At 41.8% G+C, this 21646-nt stretch overlaps 2 non-coding genes across 2 annotated transcripts; both read right to left on the bottom strand.

The window, feature by feature from the left end:
- Window positions 1–461: 461 nt before the first annotated feature.
- On the bottom strand, window positions 462–568 carry LOC122087818. The gene has a single exon (XR_006142883.1). It is a non-coding gene; the product is annotated as a small nucleolar RNA R71 (small nucleolar RNA).
- An 8899-nt stretch (window positions 569–9467) lies between these two features.
- Window positions 9468–9574, bottom strand: LOC122087746. The gene has a single exon (XR_006142823.1). It is a non-coding gene; the product is annotated as a small nucleolar RNA R71 (small nucleolar RNA).
- Window positions 9575–21646: the final 12072 nt, after the last annotated feature.

The raw sequence follows: 21646 nt of genomic DNA, 5'->3' as shown, positions 1-21646 counted from the left end.
TTTTTTTTTTTTTTGGAGCTTACCGGCAGCAAGTAGTGACCCTATACGTTTGCTCTCTTTAAAACCCTTCAATATGGGAGACCAACAGCAAAACCCTTCACCTAAATCTCTGAAAGATAGGTTCTACCCTGCTAGAACAACCCAACCTTCCTGCATAGTTCTACCACAAGCCCAGGGCAATAATTTTGAACTCAATTCTCAATACATCACTATGTTGCCCCACTTCCATGGGTTGACCTCTGAGGATGCATACCTATTTCTAAGGGAATTTGAAGAGGTATGTGTTATAATTAAGATCCAACAGCTTTCTGATGATGCTGTTAAGCTTAGGTTTATCACTTTTGCATTGAAAGACCAAGCTAAGAAATGGTTGTATGGGTTACCCACAAATTCCATAACCTCATGGGAACAGTTCACAGTTGTCTTCCTTAAGAAGTTTTTTCCCAACTCACAAGACCAATAAGCTTAGAAGTGATATCCTTCAGTTTAGGCAAAAGCCTAGTGAGTCATTTTCCAAACTTATGGAGAGATTCAAGGATCTACTCCAAGAATGCCCTCACCATGGCCTAGACCTATGGCATTTATGTCAAATAATTTATGAGGGTATTGATTACCCAACTAAACAAATGATAGAGTCTATGTGCCCTGAGGGATTCACATCCTTTACAGATGAAGGAAAGGCATGGGAATTCTTACTTGACTTAGCTGACAAAACCCGTGAGTGGGAATCAACCCAAGAGAGTGAAAGAACTATAGGAGGAAAAGGATATTTTGTGGATGGGATAGTAGCCAAGGAAGCCCATTTGGATAGCCTAATCAAGAGGATTGAGGCTATTGTTCCTAGAGAGCCATCATCAGTCAATTTGGTTAAGATTTGTGCTTGGTGCCAATCCCCTGGACATGTCATAGAAGAATGCCCCAACGCCTCTAGGGGCACTTCTAATGATAGTGTTAATGCCTTATACCAGAATAAACCATATAGTAACACCTACAATCCAGGATGGAGAAATCACCCAAATTTCTCTTGGAATCAGGGCAACCAAGCAGGACCTTCCAATTTCTATAATCAAGGTCAACCTGGACCCCAAAGGCCTCCTTTTGCACAACAATCTTTTTCCCAAAATACTTTTCCTAGGTCAAATGTAGGACCTCAGGCGAGTTTTCCTAGGGCCCCTCTCTTATCATCTTATCAGCAACCCCCTGGGTTTACCAACACTGGAGAGGCAAGTAGAGTAAGTGACTTGGAAAAAAATATGGCCCTCCTCATGACAAGCCATCAAAATCTTATGAGAGAACTTACCCAAGTTGTCTCAATTATGCGTGAGAGGGAGAAGGGAACTTTACCCAGTCAACCAGAGCCTAACCCTAGGCATCATCAACCTGTTAGTTTACAAGGACCAACTAATGCACCACTGAATATAGTACAAGGTCAGACCCAACAAGGGCCCTCTAACCAATGTAATGTTGTTTATGCCCTTAGGAGTGGTAGAGAGTACCTACAGAGCGTTCCTAAATCTTCCCCATCTATTACTCCTGTTAACTCTTCTTCAGTTGAGGACACAAATGTGCCTCTTGTTCCAGGTTCGTCTGATGAACCTAAAGATTTTTCTGAAACTAAAGATGATTTGGTTGAGGAAACCAAAAATGATTCTTCTGAACAGGGGCAAATCCCTAACAGTCCTTATGTTCATCCTGTCCCATTTCCTAATCGCTTGGTAAACAAAAAGAAGACTACTTTCATGGACAAAATTTTAGAAGTCTTCAAAAAGGTAGAAGTAAACATCCCTCTTTTGGATGCCATATCCCAGATCCCCGCCTATGCAAAGGTACTGAAAGATTTGTGTACTCACAAACGTATCACTAGTGTGCCCAAAAAGGCGTTCTTGGCAGGTAACATTAGTTCCATAATTACTCAGCCTATAGCAGCCAAGTATAAGGATCCAGGGAGCCCTACCATATCTTGTGTCATAGGCAACACCTGTATTGAGCATGCCTTACTTGACCTTGGCGCAAGTGTGAATCTTTTACCTTACCATGTGTACAAGCAACTAGGATTGGGAGAATTGAAAGCCACTGGAACTACTCTTCAGTTGGCAGATAGGTCTGTTAAGATTCCTAAAGGGATGGTTGAGGATGTCTTACTAAAGGTGGGGGAATTTATTTTCCCTGTTGATTTCATTGTGTTAGATACTAAGCCCTTCTCAACCAAGGATGAGATCCCAATAATTCTAGGAAGACCATTCTTGGCTACCAGTAATGCATTAATCAATTGCCGAAATGGTTTCCTAAGATTATCTTTTGGTAACCAAACTGTTGAGTTTAACATGTTTAGGATTGGCAAGCAACCACATATGGAAGAAGAGATCAATATGCTTGAGGATTTTTTGGATTTTTCTGATGATTTAGTTACCAACTTTGATATTGATTTTGATTCAGAATTCCAAGAGTGTATGGATGAGTTGGATGATGATAGTGAAAATTTCTTTTCTGAAGTCTTGAGTCTTCACACACTTGTGGAGCCCTTAGGACCCCTTTCCAATTCCATTCCCAAACCTTCCATAGTTGAGCCCCCTAAGCTAGATCTTAAGGAGTTGCCATCTAATTTGAGATATGCTTTCCTAGGGCCTGACCAGACTCTTCCTGTAATAATTTCTTCAAATTTGACTTCTAGCCAGGAAGAGGAGTTACTTAAAGTGTTAAAAGATAATAAGGAAGCCCTAGGTTGGACCATGGCTGATATCAAGGGTATAAGCCCTTCCATTGTGCAACATCATATACATCTTATGGAGGATTCCAAACCATCCACGGAACCCCAAAGAAGAGCTAACCCAGTGATGATGGAAGCCATTAAGAAAGAGATCCTAAAGTGCTTGGATCATGGAATAATTTATCCTATTTCTGACAGCCAATGGGTAAGCCCAGTTCACGTAGTGCCTAAGAAGTCTGGTGTGACTGTAGTTCCTAATGCCAATAATGAGTTGATCCCTACCCGTGTCCAAACAGGATGGCGAGTGTGCATTGACTACAGGAAGTTAAATGCGGCAACCTGGAAGGACCACTTCCCATTGCCATTCATTGACCAGATGTTAGAGAGGTTAGCTGGACATGAATACTATTGCTTTCTTGATGGATATTCCGGCTATAACCAAATCCCAATTGCTTTAGAGGACCAACATAAGACTACTTTTACATGCTCATATGGAACATTTGCTTACAGGCGTATGCCCTTTGGGCTTTGCAATGCCCCTGCTACGTTCCAACGATGCATGATGAGCATTTTTTCTGACATGGTCGAAAAATTCTTAGAAGTATTTATGGATGACTTTTCAATTCATGGGAATTCCTATTCTGAATGTCTTCATCATCTTTCCCTAGTTTTGAAAAGGTGCATATCTAAGAATTTGGTTTTGAATTGGGAGAAATGCCATTTTATGGTTAAATCTGGTATTGTTTTAGGCCATGTAATATCCAAGGAGGGAATTAAGGTAGATAGAGCCAAAGTGGATTTAATTGATAATTTACCACCTCCTCAATCTGTTAAGGATGTTCGGTCTTTTCTAGGGCATGCAGGCTTCTACAGAAGGTTTATTAAGAACTTTAGTCAGTTAGCCCGACCTCTCACCTCATTACTTGTCAAAGATCAGACTTTTGAGTTTTCCAAAGAGTGCCTAGAATCCTTCAAGCAACTTAAGAAGGAGTTGACCAATGCACCCATTGTTCAACCACCTGTTTGGACTGAACCTTTTGAACTGATGTGTGATGCTTCAGATTTTGCCATAGGAGCAGTTTTAGGTCAAAGGATTAATAAGTTACCCACTGTCATTTACTATGCTAGTAGGACCTTAAATGATGCACAACTCAATTATACAACCACTGAAAAAGAATTTTTAGCTGTTGTGTTTGCATTAGAAAAGTTTCGGTCTTACTTAGTTGGTTCACATGTGGTGGTGTATACTGATCATTCTGCCCTCAGATACCTAGTTCAGAAGAAGGATGCCAAAGCCCGTCTCATTAGGTGGGTTTTACTTTTGCAAGAGTTTGATTTAGAAATTAGGGATAAGAAAGGAGTTGAAAACCTAGTTGCAGACCATTTATCCCGGCTTCCCAATTCCTTGACTGTTGATTCTCCAGTCAACGAGAACTTTCCAGATGAACAATTATTTGCAATGTCCAGTGAACCATGGTTTGCTGACATTGTCAACTTCTTAGTTTCAAGTGTGACTCCGGATCACTGGTCCACCCAAGATAAGTATAGGTTTCATTCCCAAGTTAAGCACTTTTTCTGGGATGATCCTTATTTGTTTAAGATATGTCCGGATCAGATTATCCGACGATGTGTTCCTGATCATGAGCAACATTCCATTCTCTCTTTTTGTCATGATCATGCATGTGGTGGACACTTTGGACCTAAGAAGACTGCCGCAAAGGTTCTCCAATGCGGATTTTATTGGCCCACTCTTTTTAGAGATGCTTTTGATTTTTGCAAGGCTTGCCCTGCCTGCCAGTCTTTTGGCCGTATCAATAAAAGGAACATGATGCCCCTCAACCCTATTTTGGTAGTTGAGATCTTTGATGTTATGGGGCATCGATTTTATGGGACCATTCCCTAATTCTTTTGGGAATTTGTACATACTTTTGGCCGTTGATTATGTTTCTAAATGGATAGAGGCCATACCTTGTAAATCTAATGACCACAAAGTGGTGGTCCAGTTTCTCAAAGAGAACATTTTTTCCCGCTTTGGTGCACCACGTGCAATAATTAGTGATAGGGGTACTCATTTTTGTAATCGGCCTTTTGAGGCCTTAATGAAAAAGTATGGGATCACTCATAAGTTATCTACCCCTTATCACCCCCAAACTAGTGGCCAAGTGGAGGTGTCTAATAGGCAGATCAAACAAATCTTGGAGAAAACTGTTAATCCCAACCGTAAGGATTGGTCCCTTAGGCTCATTGATGCCTTGTGGGCCCATCGGACTGCATTCAAGACTGACCTTGGCCAGTCTCCCTACCGTTTGGTGTATGGGAAAGCTTGTCACTTACCAGTTGAGTTGGAGCATAAGGCCTTTTGGGCCATTAAGAAGCTTAACTTTGATTTGTCTGATGCGGGAATTCATCGTAGGCTCCAACTATCTGAGTTGGAGGAACTTAGGAATGATGCCTATGAAAGTTCTAGAATTTACAAGGAAAAGACCAAAGCTTTCCATGATAAACACATTCTGCGTAAATCTTTTGCAATTGGTGATAAGGTCTTATTGTACAACTCTCGATTGCATCTTTTCCCTGGTAAGCTTAGATCCCGATGGGATGGCCCATTTATTGTCCATAATGTATATCCCCATGGGGCTGTGGAGATTTTGAATCCAGGAACAGGGGTAATTTCGAAGGTTAATGGTCAGCGTTTGAAACCGTTCCTCGAGTTTCCTACTACTAGTAGTGAAGAGGTCATGGATCTCCATGAACCTCTTTACACTGATGACTAACTTTTAATCAGGTATGACCCCCTTGCATTGTCTTTGCTTTTAATTCTTTCCATGCATTGAGGACATTGCATGACTTAAGTGTGGGGGAGGGAAACCAGTTTTTGTTTTTTTTTTTCACTTTGTTTTGTTTGTTTTTCTTTTTATTTTTGAGCTTGCTAAGGATGAAGTCCTACTTTGGCTTTTGGCTAATGATCAGACCATTCGGATGCTTGATGTATGAAAATAAAAGTTTTGACTAAGGTACCCATTTTGAACGTATAAAACCCTGTTGAGAAGAAAGAAACAAGCATGTGTCTTGAGATGGGACTTTCTTTTGAAAAATAAGAGACCCCTGTTTTATGGTGATGGACCATATGTAAGGTTGTGGGTTCCTTGTACTTTTGATTTGGAGTTGAGACCTTCTTTTTAATTTGGCATGGGTTGACAAATGCACAATTTTAAATGAAATGTGAAATGTGGTATAAAGAAGAATAAGAGTTGATTCCCTTGGAACTAGACAGGGCATTGCGCCTCAGGAAGCGTGGTGTCTTGATCGAAATTCCTTGGGAGGAAACTTCTGAAGTAACTCTAGCATCACTGCCTTTGTGGGCATATGCAAAAAGCGAAGCTACATAGTAACTTGGGTGTCTGGTGTTTGCTCCACCATGTCATTCAAGCCAAAAGTAGTGGAGTAGAATAGAGTTTATTAGTGAAAAAAAAAGAGAAAAAAAATGTGCAAATGTCATTATTGCTTGGTAACATGTTTGGTCAAAAACACTCCAACGCCTTAGTCATTGGTTCCCTATTTCTTCACAAGTGGTTTTGCCCTAAGATAAGGATGTTTTGGAAGAGACGAGGTGAGTTCCAAATTAAGAAATATGCTAGTGCCTGGAATTGATAAAGGGTAATAAAAGTTCAAGTGTGGGGGTCCCTTGTAAGAGAAATTATCTTTGCTCCGGATCGGTATGAGCCTTACCTTTAGCCAAAGTTGGGATTTGTTTATTCTGAATTTTGGGTGTATATTCACTGCAAACACCCACGAGACACAACTCGTCCACTAGGGGTGACCTAGGGGTTTAAAGGCTTGTTGCACATGCTAAGTGCAACCGTGATTCCTACGAAAGTGAGTTAGGTTTTTTTGTCTTTATTCTTTTTCTTTTTGTTTTGCTCGAGGACTAGCAAAGTCTAAGTGTGGGGGAATTCTGATGAGCACATTTATGTGTGAAATCTAGGGTAGTAAAACATGCATTTTACATATTTAGAATGGAGCTACCTTGGGTTTTACTCTCTTTTTGCAGGTTTTATATTTTCAAGGCCTTAAGGACTATCGGGCACTATATCTTCAATTTTACACGTAAAGAGGTCCTATTTCTTTTCATGGTTGCGAAGAGGACGAAATTCTGAGCAAGATGGACGTGTTCAATTAAAAGTACACATTCGTTTGGTCACCCGTACAAATGATTATTCTTTTTGGGTCAAAAAAAGAATAATGGATCAGAACTGAACCGAGATGCAGAACCAGCCCGTTTGCAATTGTCCCAGATGTACAAGGAATACTCCAAATGCCAACAAGGATCGATGGACCACATCCTTAAGTGATTAAAGATTTGTTTTTGGTAACAACAACTACCCAGCGTAGTTGGTGAGCTATGGTGTACAAAATTCCCTTGCTCACCAAGAGGTCTCAAGTTCGAATCTCATGGTTGTTTTTTTTAGAGAATTTGTTGAAGATTTCCTGCTTTTCACTCACTTAAAGCACTAAGGGCATGGAGGGGATTTCCACATCAAATTAGAAGCAAGGAAAATCGTGGAAGGGTTCTTGCACAAGAAGAAAAAAATAAAAAAGGAAAGGAAAATCGTGGAAGCAAGAAGAGAAGAAAAAAAAAAGGAAAGAGAAAAAAAGGGGAGAACCAAAGATTGTCCAAATCTTCTCTCTCCTCCACATCATCACCAAATATTGTCCAAATCACACCAAGAAGAAGAAAATCGTCCCTAGGAGAGAGAAAAAGAAGAAAAATAAATTAGGAAAAAAAAAAGGAAAGAAAATAAGCAAAAAAATTATAGGAAATTTATTTCTCTCTTCTTTCTCCTCCACCTTAGCACTTTTGGACTCAAAAGATCTCACAATCAATTGTGGGTTTCTCTCTTTTAGGAAAGAGAAATTTGTTACCCTACCTCCTCATTCCCTATAAATACAACTCATGTAAGAGGAGGAGAGACAATTCATTCTTCTTCTAGTTTTCTTTAGTTGCTCTCTCTCTTCCTCTTTCTCTCTTTAGTTTTAGTTCTTCTCTATTTTTGCTTTAATCACTTTTGTAATAGTTTTTTTTATTTCAATTAATGCAAGCACTCTTTTATTTTTATTCAGTTCTTTTTATGTTTATGATTTATGCAATTGAGTTGTAATTTTTTAAGTTATAGTTCTAGGCTTAGATCTAGGTGACAAGATCACGAGCCGTGGAGCAATTTTTTTTTTCAAGTTCAAGCATTGATTCAAGTAAGTAGGCTCCTTCAGTAGTCTTCTCTCCCCCCTCTCATTCCCTCTTCTGACTACCCTTTCTTTCTTAATTTAGGATTTTTATTTTCAGTCGTTATATTATTGCTATTCCTTTCCCCCAAGGTTCATGGCTAGTGTATGTGTTGGCTTTTCCCCTCCTAGTCATAGAACCATCAATTTATTGTTTTTATTTTAATTGTCTCCCTTTCCCTAAAGCCAAGTAGAGAAACCCTTGTAAGAATGACTCTCTGGTCAAGTAGGGAAGCTCATATTATGATTCATGCCTCGGGCTAAGTAGAGAAACCTACTTGTGAGTCTCTCTCTAGCTTTATCCCCTTTCTTTTACTTTATTTTTATTTCAGCTTTTATTTTTTTTTCCTTTATTTATTATTTTTTTTTAATTGCGTGGGTTGTTTATTTTCAGTTATTTATTTATTTAATTTTAATTGCGTGGCTTGCGTCTTTAAATTCTTAGATGACGAATGGTTAGGACGTTATTTTTAGGACGGTAATTAGAATTAGATCACAACCATTAATCAGTTCACTTTTGCATTATTAAAAGAAATAAAAAATAAAGTGGCTGCTCTCCCTGTGTTCGACCCGTAGCTACATTGATCCGTGCGCTTGCGGTTACATTTTAAATCTCAAACAAGTTTTTGGCGCCGTTGCCGGGGAGACAGTTCCATGTTATTTTTCACTTTCTTTTGGTAAATCGGAGTGCTTTGTTTTATATTTTTTCTTTTTTTTATTGAATTCCTGAGAAGAACAACTTGCAATAATAGTTGTATCAGTGGAGGTCGCCATGCCTCACAGTATAATAAAGACAGGTTTCGCCCTGTAGCAGTACCTCAGGAATTGACCTGAGCAACCCCGGATCCCTGCTGGTAAGCTCCCAAAAAGCAAAAAAAATAAAAAATAAAAAAAAAAATAAAAAAAATCATCAAAAAAATCATCAAAAAAAAAAGTTTTGCTATCCATTCTTTTGTGCTTGTCTTACTTTAGTTGTGGGTAGTTTTTCTGTTGCATGAGTGTTAAGTGGGTACGTAATACTAAGAATCGGTTAGAAAGAAGAGATCCAACAAGTAGTGACCCTATACATTTACTCTCTTTAAAACCCTTCAATATGGGAGACCAACAGCAAAACCCTTCACCTAAATCTCTGAAAGATAGGTTCTACCTTGCTAGAACAGCCCAACCTTCCTGTATAGTTCTACCACAAGCCTAGGGCAATAATTTTGTACTCAAATCTCAATACATCACTATGTTGCCCCACTTCCATGGGTTGCCCTCTAAGGATGCATACCTATTTCTAAGGGAATTTGAAGAGGTATGTGTTCTAATTAAGATCCAACAGCTTTCTGATGATGCTGTTAAGCTTAGGTTTATCACTTTTGCATTGAAAGACCAAGCTAAGAAGTGGTTGTATGGGTTACCCACAAATTCCATAACCTCATGGGAACAGTTCACAGTTGTCTTCCTTAAGAAGTTTTTCCCAACTCACAAGACCAATAAGCTTAGAAGTGATATCCTTCAGTTTAGGCAAAAGCCTAGTGAGTCATTTTCCAAACTTATGGAGAGATTCAAGGATCTACTCCAAGAATGCCCTCACCATGGCCCAGACCTATGGCATTTATGTTAAATAATTTATGAGGGTATTGATTACCCAACTAAACAAATGATAGAGTCTATGTGCCCTGAGGGATTCACATCCTTTACAGATGAAGGAAAGGCATGGGAATTTTTACTTGACTTAGCTGACAAAATCCGTGAGTGGGAATCAACCCAAGAGAATGAAAGAACCATAGGAGGAAAAGGATATTTTATGGATGGGATAGTAGCCAAGGAAGCCCATTTGGATAGCCTAATCAAGAGGATTGAGGCTATTGTTCCTAGATAGCCATCATCAGTCAATTTGGTTAAGATTTGTGCTTGGTGCCAGTCCCCTGGACATGTCATAGAAGAATGCCCCAACACCTCTGGGGGCACTTCTAATGATAGTGTTAATGCCTTATATCAGAATAATCCATATAGTAACACCTACAATCCAGGATGGAGAAATCACCCAAATTTCTCTTGGAATCAGGGCAACCAAGCAGGACCTTCCAATTTCTATAATCAAGGTCAACCTGGACCCCAAAGGCCTCCCTTTGCACAACAATCTTTTTCTCAAAATACTTTTCCTAGGTCAAATGTAGGACCTCAGGCGAGTTTTCCTAGGGCCCCTCTTCTATCATCTTATCAGCAACCCCCTGGGTTTACCAACACTGGAGAGGCAAGTAGAATAAGTGACTTGGAAAAAAATATGGCCCTCCTCATGACAAGCCATCAAAATCTTACGAGAGAACTTACCCAAGTTGTCTCAATTATGCGTGAGAGGGAGAAGGGAACTTTACCCAGTCAACCAGAGCCTAACCCTAGGCATCATCAGCCTGTTAGTTCACAAGGACCAACTAATGCACCACTGAATATAGTACAAGGTCAGACTCAACAAGGGCCCTCTAACCAATGTAATGTTGTTTATGCCCTTAGGAGTGGTAGAGAGTACCTACAGAGCGTTCCTAAATCTTCCCCATCTATTACTCCTGTTAACTCTTCTTCAATTGAGGACACAAATGTGCCTCTTGTTCCAAGTTCGTCTGATGAACCTAAAGATTTTTCTGAAACTAAAGATGATTTGGTTGAGGAAACCAAAAATGATTCTTCTGAACAGGGGCAAATCCCTAACAGTCCTTATGTTCATCCTGTCCCATTTCCTAATCGCTTGGTAAACAAAAAGAAGACTGCTTCCATGGACAAAATTTTAGAAGTCTTCAAAAAGGTAGAAGTAAACATCCCTCTTTTGGATGCCATATCCCAGATCCCCGCCTATGCAAAGGTACTGAAAGATTTGTGTACTCACAAACGTATCACTAGTGTGCCCAAAAAGGCGTTCTTGGCAGGTAACATTAGTTCCATAATTACTCAGCCCATAGCAGCCAAGTATAAGGATCCAGGGAGCCCTACCATATCTTGTGTCATAGGCAACACCTATATTGAGCATGCCTTACTTGACCTTGGCGCAAGTATGAATCTTTTACCTTACCATGTGTACAAGCAACTAGGATTGGGAGAATTGAAAGCCACTGGAACTACTCTTCAGTTGGAAGATAGGTCTATTAAGATTCCTAAAGGGATGGTTAAGGATGTCTTACTAAAGGTGGGGGAATTTATTTTCCCTGTTGATTTCATTGTGTTAGATACTAAGCCCTTCTCAACCAAGGATGAGATCCCAATAATTCTAGGAAGACCATTCTTGGCTACCAGTAATGCATTAATCAATTGCCGGAATGGTTTCCTAAGATTATCTTTTGGTAACCAAACTGTTGAGTTTAACATGTTTAGGATTGGCAAGCAACCACATATGGAAGAAGAGATCAATATGCTTGAGGATTTTTTTGATTTTTCTGATGATTTAGTTACCAACTTTGATATTGATTTTGATTCAGAATTCCAAGAGTGTATGGATGAGTTGGATGATGATAGTGAAAATTTCTTTTCTGAAGTCTTGAGTCTTCACACACATGTGGAGCCCTTAGGACCCCTTTCCAATTCCATTCCCAAACCTTCCATAGTTGAGCCCCCTAAGCTAGATCTTAAGGAGTTGCCATCTAATTTGAGATATGCTTTCCTAGGGCCTGACCAGACTCTTCCTGTAATAATTTCTTCAAATTTGACTTCTAGCCAGGAAGAGGAGTTACTTAAAGTGTTAAAAGATAATAAGGAAGCCCTAGGTTGGACCATGGCTGATATCAAGGGTATAAGCCCTTCCATTGTGCAACATCATATACATCTTATGGAGGATTCCAAACCATCCACGAACCCCAAAGAAGAGCTAACCCAGTGATGATGGAAGCCATTAAGAAAGAGATCCTAAAGTGCTTGGATCATGGAATAATTTATCCTATTTCTGACAGCCAATGGGTAAGCCCAGTTCACGTAGTGCCTAAGAAGTCTGGTGTGACTGTAGTTCCTAATGCCAATAATGAGTTGATCCCTACCCGTGTCCAAACAGGATGGCGTGTGTGCATTGATTACAGGAAGTTAAATGCGACAACCTGGAAGGACCACTTCCCATTGCCATTCATTGACCAGATGTTAGAGAGGTTAGCTGGACATGAATACTATTGCTTTCTTGATGGATATTCCGGCTATAACCAAATCCCAATTGCTTTAGAGGACCAACATAAGACCACTTTTACATGCCCATATGGAACATTTGCTTACAGGCGTATGCCCTTTGGGCTTTGCAATGCCCCTGCTACGTTCCAACGATGCATGATGAGCATTTTTTCTGACATGGTCGAAAAATTCTTAGAAGTATTTATGGATGACTTTTCAATTCATGGGAATTCCTATTCTGAATGTCTTCATCATCTTTCCCTAGTTTTGAAAAGGTGCATATCTAAGAATTTGGTTTTGAATTGGGAGAAATGTCATTTTATGGTTAAATCTGGTATTGTTTTAGGCCATGTAATATCCAAGGAGGGAATTAAGGTAGATAGAGCCAAAGTGGATTTAATTGATAATTTACCACCTCCTCAATCTGTTAAGGATGTTCGGTCTTTTCTAGGGCATGCAGGCTTCTACAGAAGGTTTATTAAGAACTTTAGTCAGTTAGCCCGACCTCTCACCTCATTACTTGCCAAAGATCAAACTTTTGAGTTTTCCAAAGAGTGCCTAGAATCCTTCAAGCAACTTAAGAAGGAGTTGACCAATGCACCCATTGTTCAACCACCTGTTTGGACTGAACCTTTTGAACTGATGTGTGATGCTTCGGATTTTGCCATAGGAGCAGTTTTAGGTCAAAGGATTAATAAGTTACCCACTGTCATTTACTATGCTAGTAGGACCTTAAATGATGCACAACTCAATTATACAACCACTGAAAAAGAATTTTTAGCTGTTGTGTTTGCATTAGAAAAGTTTCGGTCTTACTTAGTTGGCTCACATGTGGTGGTGTATACTGATCATTCTGCCCTCAGATACCTAGTTCAGAAGAAGGATGCCAAAGCCCGTCTCATTAGGTGGGTTTTACTTTTGCAAGAGTTTGATTTAGAAATTAGGGATAAGAAAGGAGTTGAAAACCTAGTTGCAGACCATTTATCCCGGCTTCCCAATTCCTTGACTGTTGATTCTCCAGTCAATGAGAACTTTCCAGATGAACAATTATTTGCAATGTCTAGTGAACCATGGTTTGCTGACATTGTCAACTTCTTAGTTTCAGGTGTGACTCCGGATCACTGGTCCACTCAAGATAAGTATAGGTTTCATTCCCAAGTTAAACACTTTTTCTGGGATGATCCTTATTTGTTTAAGATATGTCCGGATCAGATTATCCGACGATGTGTTCCAATCCCTACAAACTCCATGGAACAAATCCCAACGATCGGGCCCGAGGTGGAAAGTCCCCAAAATGGGTGGTTTGTCCTGAACCACCACTGGAAACAGCCCATCGGATCCACTGGGTCTGCTTCCCAATGGCATATTTCCAGTGGACCACTAAGCCTTAGGAGCTTTCTATTAGTTCCACCAAAAACAGGACTGATATTTCGGGTGAAAATTTCCTGTTTCCAATGGGTGTTTCCGGTGACATTACTATCACTAATGGATTTTGTCTGTACCCTTTGAGGGTGATCCATGTGGGTCTCTCCTAATATTTTTGGCACGTACTAATGTATGATTGTCCTTGTGTCTAGGACAGTGATGCGCACGAGCCCCAAGACTGAAATTGAGTGGATTGATTGGTGGCCTCATCTGAACCCTAACACAAGCAGAGATCAACAAGGTGAGGGATAGACTGTGTTTATTTTTGGAATGTTTATTATTATTAAATTACTCACATGCTTAGAATTATATGTTTAATTGTAATTGCTCAAATACGATGATGATATGTTGCATTTGTCATTTTACGATTATGATATGAATTGTATGGAGATGTATGACAGGATCCAGTGTGACCGAGGTGGTACTGGTACCGTGATTGTTATGTGTTCGGTTGTGTGTGTGAGAGGGAATTCAGCATGATCGAGGTGGTACCGGTGTCATGATTGTCGTATATATATTGCATTCATGTATTGATTGTGTGCATTAGAGTTAGTTGTAGTCGTGGGCTACACTTTGTGGCCAAGGTCTTACTGGTATTGTGTACCCTGGGACTGTATTTGGAAATTGATGGGCTTCGTGGCCGATGATTGGTACCAATTTTGCGCAGTCCATACTCAACTGTGATATGTATGCTAGATTAGGTAAATAGTCTGGGGTTTCACTTTGTGGCCAAAGTCTCACTGGTATCGTATACCCAGGACTGTATTTGGAGATGGATTACACTTTGTGGCCAAGGTCTTGCCGGTATCGTATAATTCATACTAACTGTATCACTATGAAGGCATGTAGCATATATGTGGTTAGGTATCACTCCCTATGCTACGAACCCTTGCTAACAGGGATTGAGGTGTTGGATAACCCATTGTGGTATGTTTGATATGCCTTTCCGAAATTCCACATCGCCTAGGCTGAGATTATTGGGCTAGTTAATAACCTCTAGCCTCCTTAACATGGCATAACGTGTTTTAAAGCCTTGAGACCCATAGGCTAAAGAAGACAATATTGTACAAGGTTAATGGGACCGAGGCATTACACCAATCATCCAGGGTCAAATATTTTCCTAATAAATAATTCCATGAGCACTTTGTCTATTTCCTCTTCTATGGCCTTCAGCCACTCAAGCATGAAAGTTCTCTTCTTTTGCTTGATTGGCCTACAAGTGATATCGATATTGAGCCAGTGTCCCATTACTTCCTATCAATCCCTGCCAGATCTTCCAAAGACCAAGCAGAAAATATTAGAATGCTTCCTGTGTAAGTTTTGACATTTTTTTCTACTCATCTATCAGTGAAACGCGGACCTGAACCTATTTGGTGGCATTGCCCAGATCAATGGTGATCAACTACTTGTGTGGCTCACCCCTTTGCTTTGATTTACGGGTTGCTTTTTTTTTTCATTCCCATATTCCATTTTTGCGGGATGGAGTTCGCGGCTCGTACTCAGAGTATACGCGCACTGTGGTTGCTGTAGCACTAAACCAAAGACTTAGTAATGTTGCTTAGGTGGATGTGATTTAAAATGTATTGCATAGCATATAGTGCATATGGTTGTGATTGTTGTGTGGACTGTTGTGTGGTCCATCTTTCCACTTACTGAGCTAGTGAGCTCATCCCACGTGTGCACCTCTTTTAGATGATTTTGCAGGTCATCAACCAGATGAGCATGGGGCGGGTCCCACAGTTGAGTTCCCTGAAGAGGACTGGTGGGCCCCTGAGGAGTTAGAGCATGACACTGATTGCTCGTGCGAGAGTTGTGCTGCGGGACCGCAGTTCTGATATAGAGCTGAACTCCACTTTTGATGCCGAGCTGAGCTCCACTTTTGATGCCGAGCGGAGCTCTACCTTGTGATGTCGAGCTGGGCTCAACCTTTGATACTGAGCTGAGCTCTATGCTTTGATACCGCGCCGAGCTGTATACTCTGATTTTTTATGATTTCGTTTATGTACATGATATGTGAATTGTACTCTTATTGTGTAAATATCATGCCTTCGGGCCCACATGTATTTAACTATTGTATCACAATTCGGGTATCAAGTATTATGGGAATATTCACAGGTAAACCAAGTCTTCCGCTGAACTGATGAGCTCTTTCTTAGTTGTGCGTATACTGTGGTGGAAACTGTATTAGATGATCCTGGTAGGTTTGGGTTAACCGTTAACCCGGTCACTGGCCCGGTTCTGTGTGAACAGGGTGTGACAACGGTGGTATCAGAGCGTGATGCTCTGCCCCACTCACAGCATACCATTAGAATCCCGTAGAATCTATAATAGGAAAATGGGGTTGGGTTAATGTAAAAGCTTTAAAGAGTTAAAAGCCAAAGAAAGAAAGGAATAAAGAGGGTTGCATTTAGATATTGCATTCATGGCATGCGTGAGAGTAGATAAAAGGTAAATAAATTGGTGTCATAACCTATCGAGTACAAGTTTGACGAAATTTCGGCAGCATAACGGCGTAAAATGAGATTTCTAAAAATTTTCACACGAACACCTGATAAACAACAAATATATATAATATAACAATGATAAAAAAATTTACAAAGACACCACAACTAAACTACAGAAGTCATCACACATACGAATTCATCACAAACCACTATCAAAATACATTATCCCACAAATAAGTCCAGTTACAGAGAAAGTACAAAGAATGAGAAAAGAAAGGAAAAATACAATAGGATAGATAGCATGGAATAGATGAGAAGCTGGTGTGGACGAGCTAAGTACTCACTGATCATCGTCGTTGTCGTCTATGATTACTACGTTCGCCGGAGGTCTAAAGTTGACGTTGAGGCGATGGTCGTAGTAGTCAAACCTCGAGTTCACCAACCTTACCTCCCTCCGAAGTCGGCCAAAATATGCTGAGATGGCATTGGCCATGGTGTCCAAGTCCTGGCCCAGTCTGAGGAAGGAATCCTCCAAGGTAGCCTGCCTCTCCAGGATGCATTCCTCCCTGGAAGCACTCTCGTTCAGCCTTCTTAGTAGCTGATCTTGGCCATCCTTCAAAGCCCTCATGGTGGACACCATGCCCTCAAAATCATATGCACCACTCTTAGGTGGTGGAGCTCTATGCTGTGGGGCTGCAGCTCTGGTGAAGCCAGGATCGGTACCTCTCGACTCCTTAAGCACCTCCCCAAGGATGTCCTCATCCACCAAATCATCCTCCTCATCCTGAGGAACATAGTCCTCATCCTCCTCACTGGACTCCTCCTCCATGGGAACATCCTCCATAGGGGCAGCTCTCCTATCCCTACCTCTTTGAGCTCCTGCTCTTTGAGGTGTATCCATATGGGTGTGGAGACCCATCCTCAAGAGGTTTCCCCTGTCGAACTTGTCAGCAGGAGTCTTCCCCTCCTCACCACTCAGGTCCACTCCGAAGAACTCAAAGATCCTAGTGAGGATCTTGCCATATGGGAATCCTCCATCCTCGGGGTGAGAAGTGTGGTGCTCCATGGTCTTGAGGATGACATAGGGTAAGCACAAGTGCTCGTCACCTCCCTCTAAAGCCTTATAGATGTAGAAGGCTAAAAAGGCTGCCATGAATCCCACCTGGTTCCGGTGACCTCCTCTGGGGAGCAAGTTGAACTGGACCAGTCGGGAAAATACTCAAACCTCCGGGAAAAAGGATGTCTCGGACTCCAGATGGGCACTACTGCCACAGATGGTCTCGTAGATGTATTCTGGTGTCTCCAAACTCATGAATGGGCCCAGGGGCTTACTCCTGGGAGGACTGTAGTAACGGTGCCCGGCTGCAGAGATGCCCAAAATGCTGGCCAAGGTGTCCACGATCAGCTGGATGTCCACCCCCTTCACTATGCTAACTATAGCATATTCCCCGTACCGATAGGAAACCTCCAGGTTACAGTAGAATCTATGAACCATCTGCTCGTAGCACGGACGGTCTACCTGGAGGATGGACTGCCAGCCCAGTGCTGTGAACCTCTCCCGGAGCTGAACCTTGTGGAAGTCGTCGACTACCACGGTCTTCTCCATCATTATCGACCTCTTCAGGAAGGTCGGCCAGTTGGTTGTTGCCACTGAACTATGGAAGAGCTCCTCATCGTAGTCGGAAGGATCAAACCGGGCAGGTCCGGGTCTCCCTGTGCGGGGGACTGGAGAACTAGTCCCCACACTTTTTCACTTAGAAGCGGTGGTCTTACGCTGAGTGCCAGAGGATGCAGGCTCCTTGCCTTTGCGAGATGACATCCTGACAAGAAAAGAAGAGGAAAGAAGGGTAAGTGACAAAACAGAAATCATGGAAATAATAGAATATGACAAAATGCGACAAGTGAGAAATGATAAAAAGTTTATGGATGAAATGCCTGGCTAGTGACAAGACAGAGAGTAGGGAAAAACAGCAAGGTAACAAGAGGCATATAAAGCATGATAATTAAGAAATGATAGAAGAGAATCCCAATTCTCAAGGTGCAAGTCCAATCTAAGAAAAAGGTTAAAAGGTTCACAACAGAGAAAGCATGAAGCTTACATGTTCATAGATGAAATGTCGTCAATCTACCAATTAGAAGATGCAAAAACATCTACTACTATGCTATTGAGGTCCACAAATACCAAAGAATGTAATGAAAATCAAAGAAAACCTAACACAAAAGATGGATTTTCATGGGAAGAAATGGGATTTCACACATAAGGTACTTTCTATGATCTCTATAGTATGTTAAGTACAAATCAAGCATAATGCATCGCAATTGAGTCATTAATTGGGGAAAAAGAGCAAGAAATGAAGAAATCCCCAAATTTGAGAAAAACTAGGGCACGGTTGGGGTTCTTTCTCAAAATGGAGAAGTAAATCCTAGAAACTAGAAATAAATCACATAGAGAACATCAAAATCACATGAAATCACTATTCTATGGAAAGAGTCATGGAAAGGAAGTGAGAATTAAGACAACTCATGAGTTTCTACCCCAAAATGCAAGTTCTGAGAAGAAAAGAGGAAGAAACTTACTTGGAAGTGGAGGAGTTGAATCTTCTCAAAAAGCGTCGGGTTGTTGAGTGGAATCGCGAGTGGAAGCATCAAGGAGACCTCCAAGATTGCCCGAGGAAGAGAGAGAGAGAGAGAGAGAGAGAGAGAGGAAATGAAGGAAATAAGAAAACAGAGCTTCAAAGGCCCTGTTCGAGTTTTTCACTCAGTCAGGACCGGCAGGCCAGACCGACGGGCCACCCTGCCCGCCGGTGTCAGCCCACCGGTTGAAATTTTGGACCGGCAGGCCACCCTGCCCACCGGTGCAGCCCACCGGTTGTGTGAAAACCTGAAAAAAAAATGGGGTTATTGATATGATTATGATTATTATAAATATTATTACTATTAGTGTTATTATTATTCCTATAATAATATGTTGTGGTCAAGTGGGACCATTGTCATACTTGCTGGAGCACTAACCCTGTATTTTTGGAATCAAGTTGCGGTTAGTTGTAAACTATCATACACTATGATACCCTGCGTGTTGGCATATAATTATGTGCCGATATCAATTATATGGTGTTTAACCAATGTGATGTATGATATGTTCCAGGTGCAGGGATACGATGGTACGTACTAGATCCGGTAGCCATGCCCGAGGTACCCCGCGTGATCCTCGTCCGGTCGGTCGACCACTGAATCCCAGGAGGTCCCGCTCTGTGGGGCAAACCTCACCTCCACCACCTCCAGAGACCTTTGGTCAGGGTGGGGCACATGGGGACCCACCTATGACTACACTTCTGGACCCTCCACCGGTTATTACTCCGGGGGATGTTGCTACCATAATTCAGCAGTCACAACAAGCTTTCCAGTAACAAATACTTCAGCAACAACAAGCATTTATGACTGCTATTCAGCAACAATTGGACCTTTCTCAATCAGGTCAACCTCCCCGGATACTTACTCCACAGGACCCGCCTGTAGGGTCTGGTACGGGGCCACAAGTGGGAGGTACACCTCCAATTCCACCATTCAGTATTCCTCAGTATGGGGTGCCCCCTCCATACTCTTACTATCCGGCTTATGCTCCTAACTTCCCGCCGATGAATAATATGTCAAAGGTAGTAGAGTCATTCAAGAGGAACTTGCCACCTGTATTCTCTAAGGTGGGGAGTGATCCTCTAGAGCCGAACCAGTGGATCCAGGAGCTAGAGAAAATATTTGAGGTGATTGAGTGCACAGATGCACAGAAACTCATTTGTGCGGGGTTGCAACTCAAGAAGGAGGCCAACTCTTGGTGGCAAGCCTCTAAGCCCATATTGTTTGGCTGCCCATCCAGAACCCACCTGGGAACAGTTCAAGGAGTTGTTCTTGGACAATCATTACCCGCGCAGCTTCAGAGACCGCAAGGAGACTGAGTTTATGGCTTTAACTCAAAGAGGTAAGACTATCCTTGAGTACCAACAGCAATTTGAGAGCTTGTTCCATTTTGCCCCAAGGCATATGAGGACAGTTGAAGAGAAGGCTGCGAGGTTTCTAAAGGGCCTAAAGGTATCCATTGGGTCTGTACTTGAGGTCTTGGATTTGACTGACTATGGCCAGATTGTGCAAAAGGCCAAGACCATGGAGGATAAGCAGAAGGGAGAAAAATCCCTCACACCTGGACTGTGGAAGAGAACCAATCCATTTTCGGATATGGGTAACTCCTCCAAGGTATACCGCAGATCGTACAGTTCTGGGCCTACATATAGGCAGCCCTATAGGCCATCTGGCTACCCTCCTAGACCAGCTGGTGGTTCGGGCTCCACATCTTTTCGCCCGAACACTAGTGCGGCCCCTACAGTTCCATGGCTGCCCCGACCTCCATCTTCAATGGGTCAAGTGCAGAGGGGCCCTGCCCCAGTTCTGACATCTCAGATCTGTTGCTTTAACTACCATTCCTATGGGCACTATGCAAAAGACTATCGGGTCAGACTAGCCTTGCCCTCCGGTCAGCCCTCGGCGTACCGACCTCCCTTAACTCGGGGAAGTCAACTGCAGGGAAGGATGTATGCTCTATCAGCTGAAGAAGCTGAGGCCAGTACAGAAGTAGTAGCAGGTACATTTTAAATTAAGAATTTCCTTATGTTAAATATTGATGACCTGCTGAAATTATATGCATTGTTACACTAGGTGTCCTATCCATATCGGGTATATCAGCCTATGTTTTATTCGATTCAGGAGCTACTCATTCATTCGCATCTAAGAGATTTGCCGAGAAACTTGGGATGCCACCCAGGATCCTAGATCACGGAATGATTGTTAGTATGCCTACTGGTAAAGTTACACAGTTGAAGGAGGTGTATGGGCCGTGCCCAGTGGAAATTAGTGGGAAGAACTTTGATGCACAACTCATTAAGTTCAATATGCAGAATTTTGATGTTATACTGGGTATGGATTGGTTGTCGGCTCATCGAGCTAATGTGATGTGTGCTGAAAAGCTGATTAGGGTGACAGATGACGAAGGAAGAGAATTGGTATACCGAGCAGATAAAATGAAACGGGTGAGAAAGGTCCTTGTCTCCGCCCTTCAAGCGGTAAAATTGTTGAAAAGTGGGTGTCAGGGCTATTTAGCATCGGTACTGGATGTTGATGCAATGATTACACCTCTAGAAGAGGTAAAGGTGGTTAAAGAGTTTCCCGACGTCTTCCCAGATGATCTGATGCATTTACCACCTGATAGAGAGTTGGAGTTTGCCATAGATTTGACTCCCGGAGCAGCTCCAGTATCTACGACTCCGTACAGGATGGCACCAGCTGAATTGAAGGAGTTGCAGATGCAGCTGCAGGAATTATTGGAAAAGGGGTTTATTCGCCCAAGTGTTTCACCTTGGGGTGCCCCAGTATTGTTTGTCAAGAAGAAAGATGGCAGCTTGTGCATGTGCATTAATTACCGGGAGTTGAATAAGCTAACCATTAAGAACCGGTATCCTTTGCCATGCATTGATGATTTATTTGACCAACTGCAAGGTGCAAGGGTATTTTCAAAGATAGACCTTAGATCAGGCTATTATCAGCTCAAGATAAAGAGCAGTGACATACCCAAGACAGCATTTAGGACTCGGTATGGTCACTATGAGTTCCTAGTGTT

The sequence above is a fragment of the Macadamia integrifolia genome, chromosome 8 (assembly GCF_013358625.1).
Source record: "Macadamia integrifolia cultivar HAES 741 chromosome 8, SCU_Mint_v3, whole genome shotgun sequence".
Taxonomy (NCBI): domain Eukaryota; kingdom Viridiplantae; phylum Streptophyta; class Magnoliopsida; order Proteales; family Proteaceae; genus Macadamia; species Macadamia integrifolia.
Note: the sequence above shows the minus strand (reverse complement) of the source record. Positions and strands in the feature narration are given on the sequence as shown.